The sequence below is a fragment of the Rattus norvegicus genome, chromosome 5 (assembly GCF_036323735.1).
Source record: "Rattus norvegicus strain BN/NHsdMcwi chromosome 5, GRCr8, whole genome shotgun sequence".
Taxonomy (NCBI): domain Eukaryota; kingdom Metazoa; phylum Chordata; class Mammalia; order Rodentia; family Muridae; genus Rattus; species Rattus norvegicus.
In genome coordinates, this window is record NC_086023.1 from 142,864,919 (window position 1) to 142,890,877 (window position 25,959).

Below are 25,959 nucleotides of genomic sequence, written 5' to 3' on the forward strand. Positions count from 1 at the left end.
CTTTGTCGGGACATAGAAACAGTGGTGACCATGAGGCAGCTTCAACCAGACAGCTCCTAGTCCTATAAGACCCTCTTGTCCGAGCCAGTTCTGAACTTTAAGTTCCTTACTCACCAGATGAACCATCCTTCCTCTCAGACTAAAGTAAAGTCCTTCCTTCCTCTCATAGCTACCATCCCAGGTGTCTGGACACCAGCTCCAGCTGTTTCTCATGGGACCATCCAGCAGCCCTGTGAATCTAGTACCTTGGTCCAGACTCTGTTAAAACACAGACTCGACAGGTAAAGTAACTTTCCTGAGGACGCTGAACTTCTGGTCCATGAAGTTGGACCCAACAAGGAGCCTCTTTCCCATAGGGTCTCATCACCACAAGTCTGGGTATACAGCCCAAAACCCATGGATTTTTGTCCCTTTAGAGAAAGCCCACCAGGTAAGCCTTCTATTGCAAGGCAACACTTCCCAGAGACCAGAAGATGGGACATGCAGGGCCATGGGCTGTGACCTCAGCTCTCCTCCCATTTACTCTTCTGCAGCCTGTGCCCTAAAACCTCCATTTCTAAAGAGGATCTTTCTCAGCACCGTGTGAATCCTCAGCCCCCAGCAGCAGGGGTCTAAATTTAGACCCCACACTCTGTGCACAGAAGTGAGTAATGATAATTAGCATAACAATTCTTCCTGTAATTAGCCGGGGAGGAGGGGAGGGGGCGGTGGGAGTCCAAGAGGAAATTACAGAGGAAGCCTGGCTTTTTTCTAAGACCTCACTGGAGGTGACTGCTTGGGCGAGGCTTCTTCTTGGATGGCTGGATCCAGAGAAAGCAGATTGGGGCTGATGAAGGAGTGTCTGCCTCTAACCTCATTGTGATGCGTTACTGGTGCATGTGTGGCTAGGAACCCTGGGAATGAATGAGTTGTGTGAGCAAGCTCGTCTCACCTGCTCCCAAAGGTGTGAGAAAAATCAGACGCTGCATCAACCCGGAGACCACAAGTTACTGTTTATTCCCTGAAGTAAGCAGCTTAAAATGTAAAGCCGGAGTAGATTTGTTTAGGGATGTCTAATTGCTTGAACCAGCCTGTTGCTTGAACCTGCCAAACATCACGTGGCCTGCCTGTGGGTCCAGGTGACTTCTTGGTCCAGCAGTCATCCGTGTAGGCCTGGAGACTCTACCTGCTGCTTCAGGCCTTCCCTGGGGCCTAAGAGGTCTGTTGTCTCCATTGGATGGGACATAGTGGGGCAGCCAGGATGCCCTGGGCTGGGGAGGATGGCGGAGTTGTGAAGGGGCCCTAGAGAGAGGAGGTATCAAGTTCCCTCTGCCCCTCTGCTTAGGGACTCTGAAGCTCCTCTCTCTAGCCTTGAATGCTTTCACGACTCCTGGTTTTTTAAGACTCTATTTCCTCTCCGGTTTCTACCATCTGGTTTTCTTCTCAAGCAATACAGAATAAGAGCACGTCTCTCATCTCCATTGCTCTTCCTACCAGAGCTCTGTGGATACAGCTTAACTGAGGTCATTTTTTGGTAACCTGTTGTATAACTCTTCTGGCTTATAGGACTTTAAAGATAATTGAAGTAATGAAGGAATGAATTCACTCATTTTCTATGTGTCTTAGGCATCGAGTTAATCTCTTGGGGGTGGAAATGAGAGGTACAGCTGCCTGGGACAGCCAGTGAGAGAGAACGGGATTTCATAGGACAGGAGTACAGGGGGAAAGCGTGTGTAAGGCGGGAGTCTGAGAAGGTCTGCACCTAGGAGGTGGAGAAGATCTGGGCTTAGAAGGACGTATGGGTGTCTGAGAGCTCACAGTCACAGGAACGGACAGTTCAGGTCCCTCCACATTTTGTTCTTGGGTCCCTGGCATTTGAAAGGAGGAACGAAATATTAGGTCTATTGTAATTAAGTGACTGTCTTGGGGTGGAGGTTGAGCTCAGTAGTAGAGCATTCTCTTATATAATGAATGAGGCCAGAATTTGGTCCCCAGAATTAGAGAGAGGGAGAAGGGAAGGGAGGTGAGGGAGGAAGGAAGGAAGGGAAAAATGGTGGTGCATGGTGGTGGTAGTGCTGGTAGGCTCCAGTGATGTTGAAATGCATGAACTCTTCCTTTTGGAGCCATCATAGACTTGACCCCTGCCTTAGTTAGGATGTCTATTGCTGTGAAGAGACACCATGACCACGCAGCTCTCATAAAGGAAAACATTTCATTGGGGGCTGGCTTACAGTTCAGAGATGTAGTCCATTATGGCAGGAAGCATGGTGCCACAGAGGCAGACATGGTGCTGGAGAAGGGCGGAGAGTTCTACATCTAGATCCTCAGGTAGCAGGAAGGAAGAGTGAGCCACTGGGTCTAGGTTGAGCTTCTGAGATCTCAACATGCTTCCTCCTAGTAGACCACGCCTCCTATCCCTACTAGCCTATGGGAGCCATTTTCATTAACATGCTTCCTCCTAATAGACCACGCCTCCTATCCCTATGAGCCTATGGGAGCCATTTTCATTAACATGCTTCCTCCTAGTAGACCACGCCTCCTATCCCTACTAGCCTATGGGAGCCATTTTCATTAACATGCTTCCTCCTAATAGACCACGCCTCCTATCCCTATGAGCCTATGGGGACCATTTTCATTTCAACTACTATAAGCTCCTTGTGTTCTGCTCCCTGCTCCTGTAATGGGGTGAGGTGGGGAGATGGGGTTGGGGGAGGGCTACGGTCCTCTCCCCTCAACTGTCTGCTGGCCCAGCTATCCTGCAATGTCTGGGGTTTATCTGAGGCACTTATAATGGTCCTCATGTCACATCTCTGGGAGGGCCTGGCACGGCACAAGTCCTGCAGGAGTGGGCTACCTAGCTCCACTTTTCAGAGGAGACAAATGGAGGCTCTGACAGAATTAAGTCAATCACCAGAGTTGAGAAGCAGGAGAGCTGAGATGCAGTATTCCAGGTCATACTCAGCAGGGATCTTAGAACTGCCCTTGTCACTGGGACAGAATTACAGTGTGGAGCCTCTAGTTACCCAGTCAGTTCACTGGCTTGAATGTCTTGACATCAAGTGGGTTCTCAATTGCCTGACACTTGTCTGAGCTAGGGCTCGTGGGATGACCAGACCTGCAGTGTTAGGATATTCTGACTCAGGGCCAAGAGGGCTGACGTGTGACCTGCTGTTTGACTGACACTTGATAGGGCTGTAATCAGTCCTGTGCCTTATAAGGTGCATAAAGGGACACAGTGGAGATATCAAACTCTCCCAGGAGCCTTGAGTGGCTGTTCTCAAGAACTGAAGCCATGACTGACCGGGATGAAAGGTCAGATCACATCTCTTCCTGTGTGGTGCTCTTAGTGGGTAGATGGCATTCACACGTGCACACGTGCACACACACACACACACACACTTCTGTGGGACTGGTACCCTCATGTGATGTCTCCTCCCCTCCACGGTGCTAGCGACTGGCTCTCTGATGACAGATATACCTCCACGTGGTGCTTTGCTCTCCCTTCCCCCACAGTCTACACACTCAGTAACCAGCTCCACCCGGCTGCCTGGCAGGAGCGGTGGATGGATGGGGATGGGAGGAGGCAGGAGAGGAGTCATTTGTCTGGGACACTGGGAGAGAGTTGGCCACTTACAGTGGTGATGGATGGCAATTCTGCTCTGCCATCTGTCGGGCTGGCAGGCTGCTTAGCACAGCCCTGCACACCTGGCTGGGGCATCCCCTGTGGAGCTGGCTTGCTCTTCCTGTGGCTCGGGGACCAGCTCCTAGCACCACAAGACAGGAGGCAGACAGGAGAGCTAAGTCACGCACCCATGGCCCCAGAGAGGGAAGAGCTGCATATGACCCTCAGGGGGATCCGAGGGCAAGCTCAGGCCCTTGGCTGTTTTCTTATTCAGCATCGGGGTCTTCTGTGAAGCCAAGAGAAGCCAGCATAACTTCACTGCCTGCTCCCTTGGAATCTGGCACACCTGCGCTCGCTCTGTGCAAGCGAAGCAGACTGGGTCTCTCTGTCTTCCCTAGCCAGCTCCTGGAGATACCTTCAAGGTTATTGGGTTGCCTGAGTGGGGGATGGGAAGTAGGGGATATCAGATCTCCTCATCCATGCAGGTCCACCCTTCAGGAAGGCTCACTACAAGGGACCTCCAAAGCTGCCTACTTAACGCCATTAGCTTTCTGCGGGAGGCTAAGGTCCTGAGAACAGGGCCTTGCTCAAGGGTCTTCAGGTTACTTATTCTGTCTCTGTTCCTATCTCTCTCTCCAGTGCACTCCTTCCAGGATCTGGAACTTGTCCGACTGACTAGTCTCTGTCTTTGTATGTAGGCCCCATCCCATCAGCTCCTGGTGTGTTCTCATGTATGAGGCCATTTCATTGTCAGGTCATGGGTGCCTAAGCTATCGGCTCTGGGCTCTCCTTGTCTAGGGTAGAGCTCTCGTGAGGGAATGAGAACAGGACCAGCTCAAATCTCCTCCAGGGAGGTCCCCGGGGCTGTAGATCAGTTCAGAATTTGTCCCCAATGGCCTGGTCACCCTTCAGAGGTTAATTTAGGAAAACAAGGAACAGGACACTTTCCACAACCCTGAGGCCAGTGAGTGAGACCTCTGCATTCTGGGGTGGAATTGCGTGCTTTAGGTGGGAGAGACGGAGCAAGTAGAGTTGTGGGAGCCAGGGTCAGAGACAGCAACAGTAGTTCTGTCTCAGCCATAATGGTGCTAGAGTGTCGCAAAAGGGGGTGTGGAAAAATATTCCTACAATGGGAGAGGGAAAAGGAGAGGGAGAGGGAGAGGGAGAGGGAGAGGGAGAGGGAGAGGGAGAGGGAGAGGGAGAATTAAGAAGAAAAGAGATGATGTTAGTGTAATCTTGGAGGGTTTCTTGGAGGAGGTGGCATTAAAACTCCCAGGTCTTTCTGGGACCTCCTTCCCTATCCTGTAAGTCCTGGAGAAATTAGATGAAAGGAAGGACACATATTATGGACTCTTGGCAGGAAACAGATGGGTGTTCCCGTGTAGGATAAGATGCGCCTGATTTATAAAGGTATGTGCAATGTGCAGGTAGGAACCTTGCGGCATGCAGTGTACTGGGACTGGTGACTGCTAAGTTGCTATCAGCTCAAATGAGGAAGGGTGTGTGTGTGTCCCAGTCCCTGATGAACAGAGGACCACCTCGAGAACCTTCCATGGAGGGACACACAGCTGGAGAGACTCCCTCAGTCACATTCAACAGAACTGTTGGAGACTGGGATGCTCTGAGGCGTTGTGTAGGTCAGGTAGCTACTCAGGGCGGTCCATAGGGGCAAAGACAGAAAGGAGGGGAGGAGCCAGGCACAGTGACTGCTCTCCAAGCCTCCCTTCCTAGGGACCTAGGCAGTCTGGAGGCTTCTGAAGGACAAACACAACAGAAGGTATAGCTACAGCTCACTGGGTACCTACCAGGCAGATAGGGAGGGGACACTGTGTCCCTCCTCACAACACTCGGGCTACTTAGTGTCTTACCGCTTCCATCCTGGGACCAAAGCAAAGAAGGTGAGATCATTCGCCCAGGGCCTCCTAACCAGGGCCTCCTAACCAGGAGGAGACAGCACTGGGGGATGCCCAGGCAGATCTGCTTGGCTCCCAAGGCAGCGAGTGCTTTTCAGAACCATTAATGCCCTGCAGGAGGCCTGGCCCCTGCAGGTTGGTAAGGCTGCCTGGGAAGGAAGGGCCCAGCGGGTGGCACTGGCTACTGAGGTGAGCAAACGCTGCCAAGCCTGTTCCTAAACTTGACAGCTGGTCATTGTTTGCCAGGCAGATGTGGGCTGCGGTTCCCACAAGCTGGGGACGACTTAAAAAGCTGGGCCCTGTCTTAATCGATCCGCAAATGTACCGAGGAATTGAGGTAATTTCTCTAAATTTTACCCGTATTCAAATTTTAGAGGTAAGCATATGGGACGAGCCAGCCTGCGCGTACACTGGAAAGCAGGGAGAGGGCTAACATTTTATGTTATTTTTACCCTGGGCATCAAGGAGGGAGACTCACCATGAATACCTCATTACTTGAATTTTGAATATTCCTCTCTGAGTTGAGCACAAAAGGAAACTTGAAAAAAAAAAAAAAGAAAAAGAAAAAGAGCACACTCACATACTGAAACCGTCTCCTCTTTTGAATGTGTGACTCACACCGGCCTAGTTAGGTTTTAATAGCCCAATTGTAAGAATCAATCAGTCCTACATAGATGTGCGTACTCAGAAGTGCTAAGGAAAAGAGGCCATTCCCAAGAGCATTACGATCTCAAAACACAGGAATTCTCTCTTCCAAAGGACGTTAGCTGCAAGCATTTAATGTTTGGTTTTTCTGTTTTGCTCACCTAAGCCCCAAGGTCAGGGCCTAGGGGGAGAGTGATGAAGCGTTTAAGGTGGCAGTGTTAAGATGGAGTTCTAGAAAGAGACCCTTCGCTGACATCATTTTCTGTCTCCACATGAGATATGACTGCTAAGCAGTGTGGAGTGAAGACTCAAGCCATAGGTTTTTCCACCCAGTAGACCTAAGTCAAAAATCCGTGCCCTCTGGCCGCATTAACTGTGTTAGCCTCGCTGGGTCATCATACTGCTCCGGGCTCAGCCTATAGTGAAGGTCAGGGGCAAGCAGGCAGGGACGTGGACTAGTTGTCTTTGGACGTCGTCAGTGGGCTTGGCCCATTGCCTTATTCCAGCAGATCTCAGGATGTGAGTCTTGGATCAAGTGCAGTTCGAGTCCTGTGCAGGCCCAGAGGGGTCCTCGTGCCTGGCTGCTTTCGTGGGTGTGCACCTTCCTTTAGGAGCTGGGCTTACCTACATGTCCCTATCTGAACCTTAGTCTCCTCACATTCTTAGGGCTTCAATCGTGAGCATGTGAGCACAGTATCCCCATCCTAGAGTATACCTCCCTGAGCCCCCTCCCTCTTCCTCCACACACTGTGAGTGTTCATGGTCGCCTTCCCTTCCCTTGACCTTTTTGTGCCCAGGTCGCATTTTTAAACCCAGGAGAACTCCGGGCAGGACAGAGTGATACCTTGTTTCTGAAGGTGGATCTGGAGGCCCAGTCTAGATGCACTGCAAGCCAGGGCCAGCAGAAGGCAAACTTATAATTAATCCCCAGCATCCTCCCCACTATTGTCTCTTCCCCCATTGAGAGCAGCCAATTAGCAGTTCCGCATTTCTCTGCGTGGCAGCCGCTTATTAGCGAAGACAAAGGCAGCATTGATTCCAATTTGTCCTGTGTTTGGCTGTCTCTGAAGTTAAAGATTGCATTTAGGGAGCAGCAATGGAGAAGCAGTGGAGGGGCAATGGCGAGGGAGCACCTAAAATTAGTTGAAATAATTTTAGCTCTATTGTGAATGGCTAACCTAAATATAAATAGAAGAGAGAAGAAAAATCTCCGTAATGTTAATTACCATAAGCATTAAGTACCCAAAAATGAGGCGTACAATTTGTTTGGTGACACTCTGATAATTAAATCATTTTCTCTCACGGAAGCTCCTTGCAGGTTTGCATGGAGCCAGGCTCTCCCTGGGTGCTTCTTTGACCCCAAAGGATCTCCGGATTTTCATTCTGAATTCCTGAGGTTTCTCTCCAGCCCAGGTGAACTATGCTGTGTCACTGCTCACTTGAACGATGGCCCAGGTTGTGTGTAGCCTCAGGGAGGGAGAAAGTCTAAGGTCTGGATGGAAGTGAGCACCAAGAAGGCTCACTGCTCACCCATCCATCCATCCATCCATCCATCCATCCATCCATCCATCCGCATGTCTATGCTTTTTCATTAATGTATTCACTGTACATTTTTGAACATCTTTATTACGCAAAAAGGCATTGTGAGTCACAGATAAAGAAATACTGTCTTGGGCTGGAGAGAGGGCTTAGTGATTAAGAGCACTTGTTGATCTTTGTAGAGGATCCAGGTTCAGTTCCTAGCACCCACATTGGGGATCTTACAACCAGCTCTAAATGCAGCTCACAGTTTGATAGATGACAGATGAATACTTGATGGATAGATGAATGAATAAACGGTTGAGTAGATGCATGGAAGGATAGTGGTTGGTGGTGTATCTATGGATAGACAGGTGCACAGATGACTGCATAGAGCATGAATGGATGGATAGAGGTAGATAGGTGAATGGGTAGATAGTGGTGAATGGACAGACAGACAGACGGATAGGCAGTGAGCTATCTTGATACCTACCTTAGCCCAGACCTTAAGCTTCCAAGATAAAAGGTTGTATCTCTGAGGAAATTGTTATACAACACTCTCCTACCAGAGAGGACCAAGGCAGCAAAGTTATGGCATTCCCAAGGAAGCCAGCAGACTTGGGTAATGGTGAGGGGGCTAAGAAGGAATAGCCTCCTTCTCCACCATTGTGTAGAGAAGGCAGAGGTGGAAGAGACAAGCAAATGTATTTGTTAAGCACTTTCTTTGTACCCAATACTGCATGCCACATCTTATCTGTTATCTCCTTTGTTCTCCACCTCAATCCTTGAGATTATTATCCATGTTTCTACATATGGGGCTTCTGAGTCTCAGAGATGTGTCCAGCTGGGAAGACCTGTCTGATGACTCAGCATGGGCTCTTAGTAAAGGAAAACATACTCTCTCCCATCATCTGTCCTTCCATTTCTCTCTCTCTCTTTTTTTTTTCCCGGAGCTGAGGACCAAACCCAGGACATTGAGCTTGCTAGGCAAGCGCTCTACCACTGAGCTAAATCCCCAACCCCCTTCCATTTCTTTATAAAACATACCTAACTCTGTATCCTTGGGAAGAAGGTTGGGGGGAGTGTCGTTGTTCTGGATGGTATCTCTGTAGTAGAGCTCTTGCCTGACACACACAGGGACCTGAGTTCCATGCCCAGGACAGGGAGAAAAAAAATCCCAGTTCCTCCCATTCCTCTGGAACTATGATGACCAGCAGGACATGACAGGACAGAATCAGTTGTGTGTAGGGGCTCAGTTCCATCTCCTAAGGAGATCCTGGGACTCCCCCAGTGTCCACCTCATCTGCTTTGCTCACTGCATGACAAAACACCTTGCAGGAGTCCCCGTGGTTTCAGTTCTGTTCTCTCTGCTTGGCTTTGAACCTTGAGAGTCAGCTTTGACCTCAAGCTTTGACCCGTTCACCAGGTCATGATCACAGGGATCACACTGTACCACCTTCCTCCTCCCAGGATCCTCGGCAGCAGTAGCCTTCTCTTCCTGGCTCCCAGGACATCGGAATGGGTACTTCCTGTTGTCGCTCAGTCCCTCTTCCTGGCCTTTTCATTTCCAGCACCCTTAGCTTCATGATTCTTTTTTTTTTCCTTTTTTTTCTTTATTAACTTGAGTATATCTTATTTACATTTTTTTCAAGTGCTTCTTTTTTTTTTTATTAACTTGAGTATTTCTTATATACATTTCGAGTGTTATTCCCTTTCCTGGTTTCTGGGCAAACATCCCCCTCCCCCCTCCCCTTTCCTATGGGTGTTCCCCTCCCCATCCTCCCCCCATTGCCGCCCTCCCCCCAACAGTCTAGTTCACTGGGGGTTCAGTCTTGGCAGGACCCAGGGCTTCCCCTTCCACTGGTGCTCTTACTAGGATATTCATTGCTACCTATGAGGTCAGAGTCCAGGGTCAGTCCGTGTATAGTCTTTGGGTAGTGGCTTAGTCCCTGGAAGCTCTAGTTGCTTGGCATTGTTGTTCATAAGGGGTCTCGAGCTCCTTCAAGCTCTTCGAGTCCTTTCTCTGATTCCTTCAACGGGGGGTCCTATTCTCAGTTCAGTGGTTTGCTGCTGGCATTCGCCTCTGTATTTGCTGTATTCTGGCTGTGTCTCTCAGGAGCGATCTACATCCGGCTCCTGTCGGCCTGCACTTCTTTGCTTCATCCATCTTGTCTAATTGGGTGGCTGTATATGTATGGGCCACATGTGGGGCAGGCTCTGAATAGGTGTTCCTTCTGTCTCTGTTTTAATCTTTGCCTCTCTCTTCCCTGCCAAGGATACCGTATTCTTGTTCCCCTTTTAAAGAAGGAGTGAAGCATTCACATTTTGATCATCCGTCTTGAGTTTCATTTGTTCTAGGCATCTAGGGTAATTCAAGCATTTGGGCTAATAGCCACTTATCAATGAGTGCATACCATGTATGTCTTTCATGATTGTTTTAGACTGCTTGTGGCAGCCACAGCTTTGCCTCCTGTTTCCCACATAGTGGGCTCTGTTTTCCATTCCAACCACAATTTGCACTGTGCAGTTTATTTTGTAGTCTTTCCAGTTGATCACTTCTATGTACAACTGAAACAAAAGTTCCACAGAGCAATGCATTAATATTTTTTTCTTTTGGGTGCAGGGTGCTACTACAGTTTAGTTTATTCTGTTCTGCTTTCACTTCCTTTACAAATGCCAGGCAGGTTCTTGGAGACATAGCTGTAGGTTTGCTCCTGTGGCAAGGCTCCAGCCCAGTCCTGAAGGATATGGGCTGTCTACTGTGTTCTCCACATTCTAGCAGACACAGTGACCAGTGCGCTCTGTAGACCCTGGTGCCTGGAAGGCTCATGTAACTCTGGACTTGCTTCAATTTTAGGCTGGCTCTTGTAGACCTAGGTCCCAGAACACATGGAGAAAACCCAGTTTAAAGGTTAATATCCGCAGAAGCAGGCACAGAGCTAGATTCTAGGTACGTTCACACTGGCACATGTTCTACTGGAGCCGTTGTCTAGGCCTGGCCCAGTAAGCCTCAGTATATGACCAGTTGCCATAGACTCAGGTTTCAGACCCAGTCTCATCCCTGTGGGTTCAGGCTCCATGTCCGTGCTAGATCAGCACCCGTGTATCTGTCCTCCAGACAGACCCTACCGATTCAGGTTTCTGGCTACTTCTATGGATCTAAATGTCATGCTTATTCAGGTGTAGTCTAGTTCAATCTCCACAGACTATACTCAAGGTCTGCCTCAGTCCCAGCCTATCCCTAGTGGACAGAGTCAAAGTCTATTCCTATAACCCAAGCAGCAGGGATGACCCCATATTCTTAATAAATTCCTTCTTCCACATGGATCCCACATCTAGCCCCTGAGGCTTATCTCTGAGAACCTAGGCTCTAGACCAGTCTTTCTGGATGTAGGCTCTAGGACTCTGATTTGCTGACCCAGCAGCAGACCAGCCTACCTGAGATCACCACCTCTAAGCATTACCAGATGGTTTACCCAGATTCTTCAGGCTGGCTGACAGGGGAAGGACCTCCACCCCACCCCACCAGGCAGAATATAAAAGCTGGAAGAGTTGCCAGCTCCTAATGGGAAGACAGGAATACACGGCCACAGGATCATGAACAACCAGGGACTTAAGGTACCGACAAAGAAACAAAATGAATTCCGGTAGTGGATCCTAAAGAAGTAGGAAGTTATGGATTACCTGAAAAACTCAAATGATCACATTTGTGGTAGTTATTGTTGTCAATGTGACAGGATCTAGAATCATCTGGGAGACAGGCCTCTGGGAATGCCTATGGGAGGTTATCTTGATTGTGTTAACTGAGGTAGGAAGAGCTGCCCACTCTGGGCAGAGCCATTTCCTACACTGGGGTCCTGGATGCTGCAGGAAATCGAGTGAACTTAGCATGAGTGTTCATTGCCCTTGCTTCTGGCTTGGGATTGTAATGTTCTGCAGCTGACTCAAGCTCCGGCTGCTTTGACTTCCCTGCCTGACAGACTGTCCTTGAACTGTGAGCCCAGACAAACCTTTCCTTCTCTTACGTTGCTTTTTGTCAGGGCATTTTATCACAGCAACGGGAAAAGAAACTAAGGTGACCTTAAGGATCTCAGTGAGCTACAAGAGAACACAGACAACTCAGGAATACAACAAAGAGACAGGAGTCTGAAAAGGACCTAAAAAAACCAGAAAAGCTACAAAGCAAGCAAAATACTTAGGAGTAAATTAAACTAAGAGAAAAACCTATGACTGAAACTCCAAATCACTGATGAGAGAAATGAAAGAAACACAAGCAGAAAGATCGTCAGTACTTGCATATCATTTTGTCCAGGGTGTGTGTGTGTGTGTGTGTGTGTGTGTGTGTGTGTGTGAGAGAGAGAGAGAGAGAGAGAGACAGAGACAGAGACAGACAGAGAGACAGAGAGACAGAGAGAGACAGAGATAGAAACAGACAGAATGAATGAATGTGTGTGTATGTGTGTCTGAAAGAGAGTATCAGTGTGTGTGCACACGTGTGTGCATATGTGTATGTCTATTTGCACATTTGAGGGTACACATGGAGGTCTAGGGTTGATGCAGGAAATCAACTTTGATTACTTATCCACTTGGCCCCTCAATCAATCTCAGAGCTCTCGGATATGGCTATTCTCAGTGGCCATCTTACCTTACCCTGAGGAGTAGTGCCCACCTGGCATTGATGTGGGTGCTGGAGATCTGAACTCTGGACCTTACGCGTTCACCTGCACTTTTGCGTGTCCAGCTATCTCTCCAGATTGAGAATTGCAGCTTTAGAATGCTGTAGATTCGAGCAATTTATGGATCCAATGCAATCCTTCTTAAAACCTTCAAAGATACTTTTCAAAGAATAACAAAAAAATTCACATAAAATTCCAAATTTTGTGTGTATGACACCCCAAAAGACTGAACAATGCAAATAATCTTTTTTTTTTTTTTTTGGTTCTTTTTTTCGGAGCTGGGGACTGAACCCAGGGCCTTGTGCTTCCTAGGCAAGCGCTCTACCACTGAGCTAAATCCCCAACCCCGCAAATAATCTTGAATGACGAAGTTGCAGGCATCGTGCTTCCTGATTACAAACTATGCTGCAAAGTCATAGGAGTGAAACAGCTTGACAGAGGCGTGAACGTCTATAGGTAGACCAACGGACGGAACTGAGAGCTCAGAAACTGATCCAGTCACTTATGCATACGGTGCCAGGAAGTAAAGTTGGGAAGAAGCACCCTTCAATGAATGGTGCCGGGGGAAACATGATCCCCACAGGCAAGGATTGAAGATGGAGCTTATCTTTTGCTACATACAAAAATTAATTCAAAGTGGTTTAAAGACTGAAAGCTACTAGAAGACAATGGGGAAGCTTACCTGCCCTTTTCTAGGCCAAAATTCTTTGGATTCAACCTTAAAAGCACAACCAAAGTGGAAGTAGGTACAGGGACCGCACATCAAACTAGAGAGCTTCCCCCGCAAGGGAAACAGTCAGCGGCCTAAAGAAAACAATCTAAGGAAGAAGGGATAAGCAGACCACACGTCAATGAGGGGCTGGAATTCGGTGTAGAAGGGATTCCTACAGATGAGTAGCAAACCGGCAATCCAGCTAAAACAGCAGCAGCAGGGCTGAAGAGATACCCTGAGCAGCAACCAACTGAAAACCCTACACTTCTAATATTCAAATGTTTACCAATCATATGCTCATAAACATCATGACGGGGTGGGCGTGCCTGTGAGAACAGCCATTATTAAAAGGATAACCACAACAGGTCAGGGAGGATCTGAAGGAAAGGGAATGCTTGGAGACCGCCGTTGACAAGGGTTTAATCGATACTGCTCTTACAGAAAAAAAAAAAAAATTAAAGAGAACCGAGGCATTATCCAGCAATACCATTTATAGTCTATACTCGAAGGAATGAACTGAGTAGTGAAGAGATCGCTCTGTGTGTTCCCACGTTCACTTTAGCGAACACAGACTCAACCTAAGTGTTCACTGGCAAGTGAATGAAGAAAGAAAACATGAGCTAGAGTCTCTCTCTGGAATACTATTCAGTCTCGAAAAGGGAATAGGCATTTCCTTCCTTCCTTCCTTCCTTCCTTCCTTCCTTCCTTCCTTCCTTCCTCCCTTCCTCCCTCCCTTCCTCCCTCCCCTCCTCCTCCTCCTTCTCTCTCTCTCTCCCTCCCTCCCTTCCTCCTCCTCCTTCTCTCTCTCTCTCTCTCCCGCCCTCCCTCCCCTCCTCCTTCTCCCTCCCCTCCTCCTCCTCCTCCTTCTTCCTCTCTCTCTCTCTCTCTCTCTCTCTCTCTCTCTCTCTCTCTGGCACCATGGGTGGAGTTGGGGAATACCTTACAAGTGAAACGAAATTCAACATCGCACAAGCTCACGCCTGTGGGGATGGAGCTTTGATTGGCCAGAAGGGGCAAGTTCTGGAGACGGGCTGTACAGAAACGGTGAGGGGAGCGTACCACATGCACCCTGGAAACCAGCTGGAAGTAACCCGCAGGTCAGTGAGATGAGGCCCGGGCACAGTCTAATTGATCCTCGGTGTTTAAATACACCAAGTCCTACGGTGCACACCCCGAATGCATACAAATGTTTTGTCCAAGAAAAAGTTTAAAGAAAATAAGGACATTGTTTTCTACAAATACAGTGATCTTGCAGACCACTGAGTCGTTCCTTTGAGAACCATTCCTGGCATGGCAGGCCTCCCTTTACACCATCTTGCCCATTGCATAGACTGTTTTTAATCCTGGAAGCCCCTCAGAGGCTTCCCTCCTGTCTTTCAAGTTTTAATTCAAACATCGATTCTGTAAACCATATTCCCTTCAGTTCCCTAAGTTAAAGGGCAGCAGATCCCCTCACTCCCCTGACCACTTTCATCTTCTGTTTTTTGTTGTTTTGTTGTTTTGTTTTTGGTTTTTTGTTTTGTTTTGTTTTTGTTTTTGTTTTTGTTTTTGGTTGAAACCATCTTGTTCTTGCTAGTCAGACCTCTCCAACCCTCTGTCCTCCTGGAGAGAACTTGCTTTGTTCACAGATGGGACCTCAAAGCCTTGAACCGGTTAGGCAAACAGCAGGTACTCAGTAAGTGCCAGTGCTGAGTGGGTCACCTCTAGATGACGTCACCAGGTCTTCCTGCAGCTGTGTCAGATTTTGGGTTACTGTTAGAGGGACACCAAGTCTACTGCTTCAGTCAGTCTGCATGGCCACCCCTTCCTTCTCCATCCCTTCCCAAGGAAGGCTTATAGCAACCTCAACAGACAGTAGGGTGCAGAACGGTAGAAAATGAAGGCTCAGAGGCAAGAGATGGAGAAGGCAGAGGCGTGGGCTGCAGCCACCCTGCAGGCACTGTCCCGATTCTGAGGGAGCAGACTGGGTTTTCCCAAGGGTAGCTACAAGAAGTAGTCTGGCTTCTCACCTGGCAGCTTGGGGTCCCAAAACAAGTCAGGGGTCTTGTCACAGACTTCATTTCTCTGAGAGAGTTTTTGATGTAGAAGAGGGTGGTAGTGGGCTCCAGGCTATGTTCTTGGGAAAGAACTTGTCAAGTGGGGTTTCCCTCAGGTATTTGTATGTTTTGACAGTTAACAGAGCAGGTGGCATATTGTTACAATAAAAATTGAGGATCCCAACCAGAACCTGTCACCATTGTGGGAATCGTCACACTCACTACTCTGAACTTATGAAGTGGAAGTCACTTCTTTCCTGCCTTCTTCTTCCTTTCTCCCTCTTCCTCCCTATTTGTCCCTTTTCTTTCACCTCTCCCTTCCACCTCCCCTCTGCCTTCCTCCTCCTCCTCTTCCTCTTTCTTCTCAGCTGTTAAGGCAAGTTACCATCAAACGCACGATCCTCCTCCCTTAGCTTCCCAGATGCTGGGATCTCAGGTGTGCACCATCACACCTGACTTGTACAACAGACATCTCAAGCCACATTAGGGTTTTATATCTGCCTGGTTGGCCATGTCCCAACACGTGTGTGTGTGTGTGTGTGTGTGTGTGTGTGTGTGTGTGTGTGTGTGTGTGTTTGAATCACCAATGGAACCTAAGGCCATATCAAAGCATTCTTCCTCCTTGGTGGAGTGACTCCAAAGATGAACCCTACTAATTCTGCCTTCCTGGTCCTCTTGCTCCTGGATGGTTCCCTCCTGGGAAGTCCGGGCTGGCTTGTGACTTAGTTTAAAAAGAAGAACAGAGCACTGTTGCAATGCCAGGTCTAGGCTGAGCCTTAGGAAAGTCTGGAAGCTTCTCCTTTTGTGACCCAGAGCTGCCAGGTAAGAAACCAGACTACCGCCCTATGTCCTACGGTGACCACATGGAAAGATCATGACTTGTGGGAACTTCACAGAAATGGAGAGTGAACCCCAACCCTTCTGTCACCCTTTAAAACATGAGATACACGAAGAAACAAAGTGGAATCTCCCAGCCTGGCCCAGCTGTGTACCCAGATGCTTCTGCGTGAAGCAGAAGAGGCACCCAGCCAAGTCTGTCATTCTCTGCCCAGTCAACTCTCAAGAGATGGGTAGATATGAATCTTCTAAGCTTGGAGTGGTTTGTCAGTCCATGAGGGTGAACAGAAACACGGGGGTACCACACACACTCCTACTTCTGTGGCTCTCCACAGGGTGGATGGCCTGGGATGTGGGGGAGGGGATGAAGTGAGGATGTCCAGCTCTTCCCTCCACTGTTCTGCCCCCTGTTATTTCCCCACATCCTAGGTAGATACTCTCAGGCTTTGGTCCGTGTGTGGTTAGTGAGGTCTGGGATCTGGCTTGGAAATGCCTTTAGAATAAGTCAGGGGCCTTTAGGAATTCCAGCAGCATGTCACCTGGCAGACAGACACCTGTGTAAGTGGCTAATTCAGTCAAGGAGTCGAGACTTGCTGCACCGTGCCTGGAATCCTAACAGACCGAAGTGGAGATCATCAGACCCAGAGGCATGCTGACCCAGCCCTAGGCAAGTTGAGCTGAGGTCTCCCCCAGGATCCAGAGCCTTTAGGACTTGAGCCAGGAAAAAAAACCAACAAAACACTGGAGTCTGCTTATCCATGTTGGGTCCCTAACATCTTCCTGGAAAAACTCACCTAAGAAAGAAGACAGTGACATCATTTATAGGCTGTGGGAAGGGCTGAGGACCCATGCTCAGCGGAGGGTTTCTCTAGAGATATAGATCCCAGTGCAACTTCAGCTGAGGGCAGAGGGCAGGAGGCTGTAACTGGGAAGAAAAATAAATGTCTCTGTTTTATTGGCTGGAACATACAGGAGAAGGCATCCTAGACAACATAAAGCTGCCTCCCAGGGCCCAAGGGCTGAGAATCAGGGACTTCCCATGATTCCTTTCTGCTTCTCCCTCACCCACTATGCACCTCCCTTCCCTTCTTCACACCTAGGCTGGAGCTGGGAGACAGACAGACTTGGGTTCAGTGTGCACCTTAGTTTCCTTCAGCAATGCTCCTTCCCAGGTCCTAGCAGAGCGTTCTAGTATTTTCTTCCATCTGATCTAGTAGGCATCTGTGTGTGGGGGCAAGCAGCTGCCCTAGGCATGGGCATGTCGTCTGTACATGGGCAAAGATTGAGCATTCTGAGCACTGTCCGTGTGTACACTTTTCCACAGTGATGGCGAGAATGGGACTAGAGAGATGCAAAGTGTGGGGTTGACAGCTGGACGACACTCAGAACTCTTTACACAGCCTGTCCCCAAGTGTCTCTCTCTCTAGTCCTGGTCCTGGTGAGGAGCTAGTATCCCTGCTTTATGCAACACCAGGTCCCTGCATTCTGGCACCATGGAGAGCTCTAAGGGAAGTTCCTTGGCCTGGTAAGACACTCCCATTGTGTTTGGAGAGTTGCTGTAAAAGTGGAGACCTCTCGGTGAGCATGGGCATCAGAGGCCAGTGTCCTGAGTGTACCCAGGACTCACCCAGGAGCCTCTGGAGGGTTGTAGAGGCAGGCGTAGGATGTCTAAGGAGGATAGTGTATGCAGAGGCTGCAGGTCAAGTTCCTTGAGGGTTGGTAGAGGGTGGAGCACCAAGAAGATGACAATTCATCCCTGTTGCTATGACCTTGTTCCTAAAGTCAGGCTGAGTTGTTGGAGAACAGGTGACATCAATTCTCAACACTTGCCTTTCTTACACCCTTGGTCTAGCTACTGATTCCTCACTGGGCAAATGTTATCTGTTTCTGTCCACATGTGGCAGGCTGAGGGTCAGAGGGGCCAGGCCACTCCCTCAGAGTGAGGAAGAGAAAGATCTAGTTCTGCTTCTTCTCTGCATCCATGGGGAACCAAAGCCGGGAAGCTCAAGGGCATCCCAAAGGCAGCATGGTCAGCCAAGTGCTGGAAACCAATTCCACAGGCTCTCTGATTCCCAACCCTCTGTGTCACAGAGCCCAGGTGACGCTTGGCCAGTTCACCCTGGATTTCCAGACTTGTGACAAGCCCTTCCCCATCCTGTGGTGGCAGTGTGCAGTCCCAACTCCCCAGTCCTCCTCATCCCTAGCGCCCCAGGTGCCTCTTTGATTGTAGGCAGTGCAGGGCAGCTCATCTAGAGCCTGCTGTGGCTTCTCCTCAGTGAGAAGCTTTTCATCCTGTTCCCTGGTAGCCCCCAAGGTCACTCCTCACTTTGACAAAGAGCAGAAGGACAAAGCCCAGACAGGTGGTAGCATGAAGGACCCACAGCTGGGGACACCTGTCCTGACCTTCCCAAACCCCAGGTTCCCCATCAGACAGCCACAGTGCCTTTGAAACTGGAGCATGTGCTGCTCATTAAAAAAAAGGGGGGGAGGGGCATGCGTGCGTGCGTGTGTGTGCGTGCGTGTGTGTGTGTGTGTGTGTGTGTGTGTGTGTGTGTGGTGTTTAACTCTTGGCTCAGTAAGACGTCCACATTTGAAGAACTTTGTCTTGCTCTTTGTGGCCAAGAGCTCAGTCAACTTGCAGCTCGCACGCAAGTCACCAGTGTTAGGCCAGCATCTGCCACCAGCGGCTCCAAGGATGCAGCAGTGGCTGGAACACATTTGCAAGGAGCCAGGCTGTGGGTCTGAGGAGATGGGAAGGAATACATGACCAAACAACCCTCAGGTCAGAGAGGGAATCGCCATGCAAATAAGAAAATATTTTCAACTGAACAGAGATGAAAATAGGAGCCCATTAAAACTCCTGAGATGTGGTGAGACTATTCCCAACTGATGTGTTTCACCAGCAGCAGAGTCAGGGACCACGTGAGCTTGCATAAAAACAAAGGTATGTGTTCACATTTACACACACACACACACACACACACACACACACACACACACACACACGAGAGAGACAGAGAGAGACAGAGAGACAGAGACACAGAGAGAGACACAGAGAGAGAGAGAGAGACACAGAGAGAGAGAGAGACACACAGAGAGAGAGAGAGAGAGAGAGAGAGAGAGAGAGAGAGAGAGAGAGAGAGAGAGATTGTTTTAAATAATGTGGAAGCAGAAATTTAGCACTTCTTCAATTAGGGACATAGGCAGTGTAGTGTCATGGTCTTAGTGGTTGCCAGGTATTACGGATATTGCTTTAGCCCTGCCCATCCACATCGAATCAAGGCTGTTTGATTCCCAGCTACAACCTTTTTGCCCCTCAGCATACACGTGGGCTTGCACCTTGCACCTGCACATATACACAAGTGGCAACAGTTTATGGTGGTTAGAAGATGCCTCCTCATCTGCCAGAAAGGTGACCCTGTGCACAGTGACAGCCTCAACAGCATCTGGCAAGGGGGCCCACTCACCCATATTCACATGACAGTTGGAAAAAGACCGCTATTGGGCTCATATAATTTTCCTTTTTTTCTTTTTTTAAGTCAGGGTCTCACATAGCCCACATTGGCCTGGAACTTGCCAAGTAGCTGAGGATGACCTTGAACTCTGATCTTCCTGCTTCCGTCTCCCAAGTGCTGGGATGACGGTGTGCACCACCACTCTTGGCTTATGAAGTGCTGGGAATGGAATCTAAGACTTTGTGCATGGTAGGCAAATACTTTACTGACTGAGTCACATCCCCAGCCCTGCCTTGAGCTCTTCAATCCTTGTTTTATTTGGAGATAACTATAGATGTACATGAAATTGCAAGGGAGAGAGGTCTTGGGACTCTTCACCTGTTCAACCATCTTGTTTAATTCTGGCATAGCATCACAACTGGATATCAGTATCAGAGAGAGAGCATGGATTAGCGCTGTGAAGGTTTGTTTGTTTGTTGTTGTTTTGCTTTTTTTGTACGGATCACGTAGCCATCACAATGAAGACACAGAGCCAATGTTCCTTGACCTCCTCCTTTGTGGTCAGCATCTCTCCACTCCCACAACCTTGGCAATTGTTGCCCCACTCTCCAATCTTATCATTTAGTATTTTTAAGGAATGTTATGTTTGTTAACTTAGAGGATTAATTTATCAGGGGACATTATTTACATGGAATTGTATATCCTGGGACACTGGATCTTGGTTTCATCCCCGCTCTGACCTTGAGCTACATCCAGGTGCCATGTGCTTTAATCATTTTCCCCTCTTCTTTCTAGTGTTGACGTACCAGGGTACTTTGGTTTGTCTTTCCATCAATCAATCAATCAATCAATCAATCAATCAATCAATCAATCATTTTACATCCCAATCACAGCCCCCCTTGCTCCCAGTCCCCACTCACACAGTTCTTCCCCCTTCTCTTCCTCTGAGAAGAGTGAGGTGACCCTAGGTACCAACCCAGCTGGCACATCAAGTCACTGCAGGACTAGGCACATCCTCTCCCAGTTAGAGGAACAGGGTCCATAGACAGGCAACAGAGTCAGTGACAGATCTTGTTCTAGTTACTGGGGGACTTGCATGAAGACCAAGCTGCATATCTGCTACATGTGTGTGGGAAGGTCTAGATCCAGCCTGTGTGTGCTCTTTGTGCATGTAGTTTAGTCTCTGGGAACCCCCAAGAGTCCAGATTAGTTGACTCTGTTGCTCTTCTTGTGGAGTTCCTATCCCCTCAGGGCCCTCAATCTTTCCCCCAACTCTTCCATAAGACTCCCTGAGCTCCATCTAATGTTTGGTTATGGGTCTATGCATCTCATTCCACTGGCTCCTGGGTGGAGTTTCTCAGAGGACAGCCATGCTAGAATCCTGTCTGCAAGCATAGCAGAGTATCATTGACAGTGTCAGGGATTGGTTCTTGTCCATGGGATGGGTCTCTAGTTGGCCCAGTCATTGGTTGGCCATTCCCTCAGTCTTTGCTCCATCTTTGTCCTTGTACTTCTTGCAGGCAGGACACATTTTGAGTGAAAGGTTTTGTAGGTGGGTTGCTGTCCTTGTCCCTCCATGGGGGAGTTCTGCTTTCACTAGGGTTTTTAAAACATGTTCATACTGTAGAACATTTTTGTTGTTTCTGGATGTGGACTGTGTATTTTTGTATGGTTGTATTTCATTTCTCTGGGATAAGAGTCCAGGAGCAGAAACAAGATTTGTATGCTTCAGGGTGTGTTTAGCTTTTAAGTAAACTTCTCTACTATTTTTCAGAGGATAGCAACATCTTACATCCAGGAGACATCTGGCTTCTCCACATTGCCACCAGCACTTGGTATGGCCACTACCCAGAAGGGCATTGCAGGGTCTCATGTAACTCTGGCTGGCATCAGATTAATTGTGTAGCCAAGCTAGCCCTAAATTCCTGATCCTTCTACTTCTAGTCCTCCCTCCCCCAGAACTGGAATGACAGGCCTAAATGGCTGTGCCAGGCATCTCTGTAGCTTGAATTTGCACTGCCCAGTGGTTAGGGATGTTGAAGTTTATGAGCTTAATTGCTACTTTTCTATTACCTTTGGTAAAATACGTGTTCATGTCTTCTATCTTCTCATTGGCTGAGCTTTTCTAAAAATTATAGTAAAAGGTAAACAACAGAATTTACCATTAATATTTTAGTGTATGATATGTCTGTGTATGCATGTGTTTGTGTGGCCACATTTGTGGAAGTTGAGGACAACCTCAAGCATGGGTCTTTACCTCTGCCTTGTTTGAGGCAACATCTCTCATTGTTCATTGTAGGATCCTGGCATTAGCTTCTGGGAATTCTCTGGTCTCTACCTCCCATCTCTTGAAAGGGACATTGGGATTCTAGAGATTATAGATACTACTGTATCCAGTTTTTATGTGGGTTCTGGGCATGGCAAGTACTTTTACCCATGAAGCCCTCTCTTCAACCCCTATTCTAATAATCTTAAAGTGCCTAGTTCAAGAGCACTGTACATATCTATGATCACACACCAATTTCCACAACATTCTAACCTTACAAAACTGAAACTCCCTGCCCTCTAAACATCTCTCCATTTTCCCTACCTCACTCCTGATAACCTTCCTCCTCCTTCCTAAGAATTTGACTTTAATTTGAATTTTTTTAGATATTTTATATGAGCAGAATCATGGAAATTTACCTTTTTATGACTGGCTTATTTGCTACATGTAAGATCCTCAAGGTTCACTGGTTTGGAAGCTTTTGTCAGAATTGTCATCTCTTTTGATTCTGAATAATACTCCTCTGTTTATCAATTTTTCTGTCACTAGGTCTGATTTGATTCTACCTTTCACCATTCTAAATAATGTTTCTGGGGTTGTGGGTGTGCATGTATCTCTGAGACTCCATATTCAATTCTTTAGGGTCAGAAGTGAAGCCAATGGGTTGTATTCTCCTTTTATTAATTATTTGAGGGATGTCGTGTTGTTTTCCGCAGCATCTGTATTACTTCACATTCCCTCCAACTGTGCCCAAAAGTTCCAGCTTCTCCTTGTCTTTACACCTATGATCCTCTATGATATAGTGTTGTAGCTATACTAAAGAATGTGAGGGGGCACAGTGTTGAGTTTTGAGAATTCTTTATTTATTTCTGGTTACTAGTCCTTTATTAGATATTTGTTTTAAATGTTTTCGGTCTTTAACTTGTCTTTATTCTGTGAACATGGTTCTTTTTAGAGTAAATTTTATAATTTTGGTAAAGTTTAACTTATTAACTCTCCTCTTTTGTGAATCAAGATTTTGGTGTCTAAGAAGTCTTCACTAAGCATGGCTCAGAAGATTTCCTTTCTTGTTTTCTTATATGCATTTTCACAGTTCAGTGTCTTCTATTCAAGTTGATCTATTAAATGGATTTTTATAGGATGTGTTAGAAGGCGTGTAGACAATAGTTACTTCAACACCAACTGTTAAAAAAGCTCCAGTATTGCTCCCTTGGCCTGTTGACAAGAAAGACCATACAGATAAGTTTTCAACTATTGAACCTGTCTGTCATTCCTAGAATAAATTCTGCTTGAATGAGGTTAACAATTGTTTATGGGTGCATAGGCATTGAAGCTCTTCCATTGGGTGCACAACAATGTAGAATCACCTCGAACTTTTGATAAACACATACCATTATGCAGCATGTGATATTGATTTCTGTTTCTGTCAATCTTCTTTAAGCATATTTCATTTGTCATTGATCCAACAGTTCCTGATCTTCTTTTGAGTGACATCCACATGAAATCTTTCTGATTTATTTTATTTTGACCCTCCTTGTTTGTTTGTTTGCTTTTAAATGAGTTCCTTGAAGATACCACATAGTTGGGCTGATAAATTTTTTTCTCTGCCAATTTTCCTTTTTCACTTGGTATATTTGAACCATTTACATTTAGTGTAATTGTCATTATGTTAGGGCTCAAGACTATCACTGTTATTATTTTCTTTATCTTCATTTCTTTTGCTTTTGCTTTATTATGCCAGTTTTGCTGAACACATGGAATTTTAAAGAATCAATTTTAAGGATGGTGGAATGGCCATCCATGAGAGTGTGGTCAACCTCAAAGAGTAACTATTAAAGGCATTAAGAGAAGGTGTTTGGAATAAATTCTCTTTGGTCCATTTGGTTCCTAGGAAGGGTCACAGTACTTCAATGTTGAGCAGATAATTGCCAAGGATGTCCTTGTCATCACTCTTTTCAATAGGACTGAGATGGCCTTTGTGCTAGCTGTGGCTCCTCTGTTAGTTGCTGTCAGGCAACAATGTAGGCAGCCTTCTTTCTTGAGACTCTGGCTTTATTAATTTTTGTTTGTTAGCAAAGATACTCCAGAATCCACTGATTCAGCCAGTACTCATGGGTTCAGTTCTATTAGCAAAAAGACTAGGGTTGGAGGGCATATCCAGGCCCTGTTTCAAAGCAGTACAAGCCCATTTTCTGAGACAATCTCACTGTTGGTACACCTGGGGATGCTGTGATTCTCTCCCCTCTGTAAGCTCAGTAAATGTCAGTGCCAGAGGTCTCAGCATTGACTTTGTTATGAGTGGTGATTGTTAGACTCCTGGGTTATTAAGATTCACTTATTTTTACTTGTTTTAGTGTTTTGCCTGCATGCACATATGTGTGTCACATGTGTTCCTGATGCCCTCAGTGTCCAGAAGAGGGTGCTGAAGCCCCTAGAACAGAAATTAAGGATGACTGTGAACTGCCATGTAGGATCTGGGAACCAAATCCAGATCATCTGGAAGAGCAGTAAGTGCTCTTAACCACTGACCCATGTCTCCAGTCTTGCCTTACAGAGTTCTGACAGAGTCAAAGCCTTGGAAAAAAGAATCTTGCTGCCTATGGTGGTTGATGGAGTGCATTGCTTTATCACTGAGGTAGAGACACCGAGCCCCTTCTGCCCTCCAGCATTCCCACTTAGGTCTCATGTGTCAGCTACAAGCTGCCCTTGCACAAAGCAAGAGAGAGGTAGCAGCTTTCCATGGTGCTTTCACTGAGTAAATGTGTGTCCTCGTCCCTCTCCCCTGCAGCTGCCTCTCCACTAAGCACTAGAGAGACATGTGGAGGTGAGGAGGGAAACAGGCTTTGGTTCTAGAAGTTTCCTGCGCCTGCCCCAGGGCTGTGATGCCTCTCCTGGGCCAGGCCTGCCAGTGTTTCACCTCCATCTGTTCACACTCTCTCGTTGGATCCACAGTATCCCTGGAACTCATATCATCCTGTTGAAATTTCCTTAACCGGTTATTTTAACATCAAGAAATTTACATTTAATGTCTTATCACTGTAGCAGACTCTGGGAACACAGCCCCATTAAATGCCCAGGATGCCAACATCTGCTCAGCCCCGCTCAGCCCCAGGATAGTGAGACACCCCCCACCCCCCACCCCCGACTTGCTCAAACAGGCCCTCGAGCATGCTAACTGCACTGTTTCATGGCTCAGTGTGGGCACCTTTCCCAGTATAGCTGTATCTCTTTGTCCCTAAACATTCAGCCATTTTTGCAGCCCAGTCCCTCATCTTTCTCCCTCTGTCACCATTAACCTGAGTTTTTCCTACCAAGGCAATTTTTTTTTGTTGAAAAATTATGATAAAATACAGAAAGCACAGCATCTGCTGTCTTATCCATTATTAAGTGTAAGTTCTGAGACATTCAGTACATGCCCATAGAAGGGGAAGTCAGCACCTTTCATCTGTCTTTGGAAGTGGAGCTGTCAGGGTTGGGGATTTAGCTCAGTGGTAGAGCGCTTGCCTAGCAAGCACAAGGCCCTGGGTTTGGGCCCCAGCTCCGGAAAAAAAAAAAAGAAAAAAAAAAAAAGAGGAAGTGGAGCTGTTCCCTCCCCAAGTTCTGGCAACTACCCCTTACTATGAATCCTACAACCTGAGATGTGTGTGAATGGAGCCATCCAGTGTTTGTGCAAATGTGTGTGAATGGAGTCATCCAATGTCTGCGCTGATGTGTGTAAATGGAGCAGTGCAGTGTCTGTGCTTTTGTGCCTGGCTTATGTCACTTGGTCTAATGCTGTTCTAGTAGGACCATATCAGTTCCTTTTCCCCCACCAAATACATGACAGAAACAACCAAAGGAAGGGTTGACTTTGACTCCTAGTTTGAAGGGATACAGTTAGGGAAAAGAGAGGAAAGCATGGCTATCACAGGGGGGACGTTGGTTTATGACATGGTTGGTCACATTGCACCTGCAGTCAGGAGGCAGAGGGGAGATGAATGTTGGTATTCAGTTCACTTCCTTCCCTTTTCCATTGCATTCTTGGGGTCCCCAGCCCACAGAGTGTGCTGACTGCATTTCACGTGGATCTTCTCTTCTGAGTCTCTAGAAAGACTCATAGAGATTTGTCTTCCCATCAGGTTGATAATGAAGTTTAATCATCACAACTACTCTAACAAAATACTCGGGGCATGATCATGTTGGTAGAGAAACGAGGTTTGTTTAATTCAGGGTTCTAGAGGTTGAAGGTGTGAGATTGACAGCCACATTGGTTTAGCCTCTGCGAAGGCCCCAACAAATTGGGTGTCAACAGTGAACAAAA

The 25,959-nt window shown here is 47.4% G+C and overlaps 1 long non-coding RNA gene across 1 annotated transcript in view; it reads left to right on the forward strand.

Annotated features, from left to right (window-relative positions):
* The first annotated feature begins 797 nt into the window (after positions 1-797).
* The window catches only part of LOC120103127 (uncharacterized), an 88,320-nt gene continuing 63,158 nt past the window's right edge, over positions 798-25,959 (forward strand). Inside the window, exon 1 of the long non-coding RNA XR_005505214.2 lies at positions 798-1,005. This is a non-coding gene — a long non-coding RNA (uncharacterized LOC120103127). The remainder of the gene's footprint in view (positions 1,006-25,959) is intronic.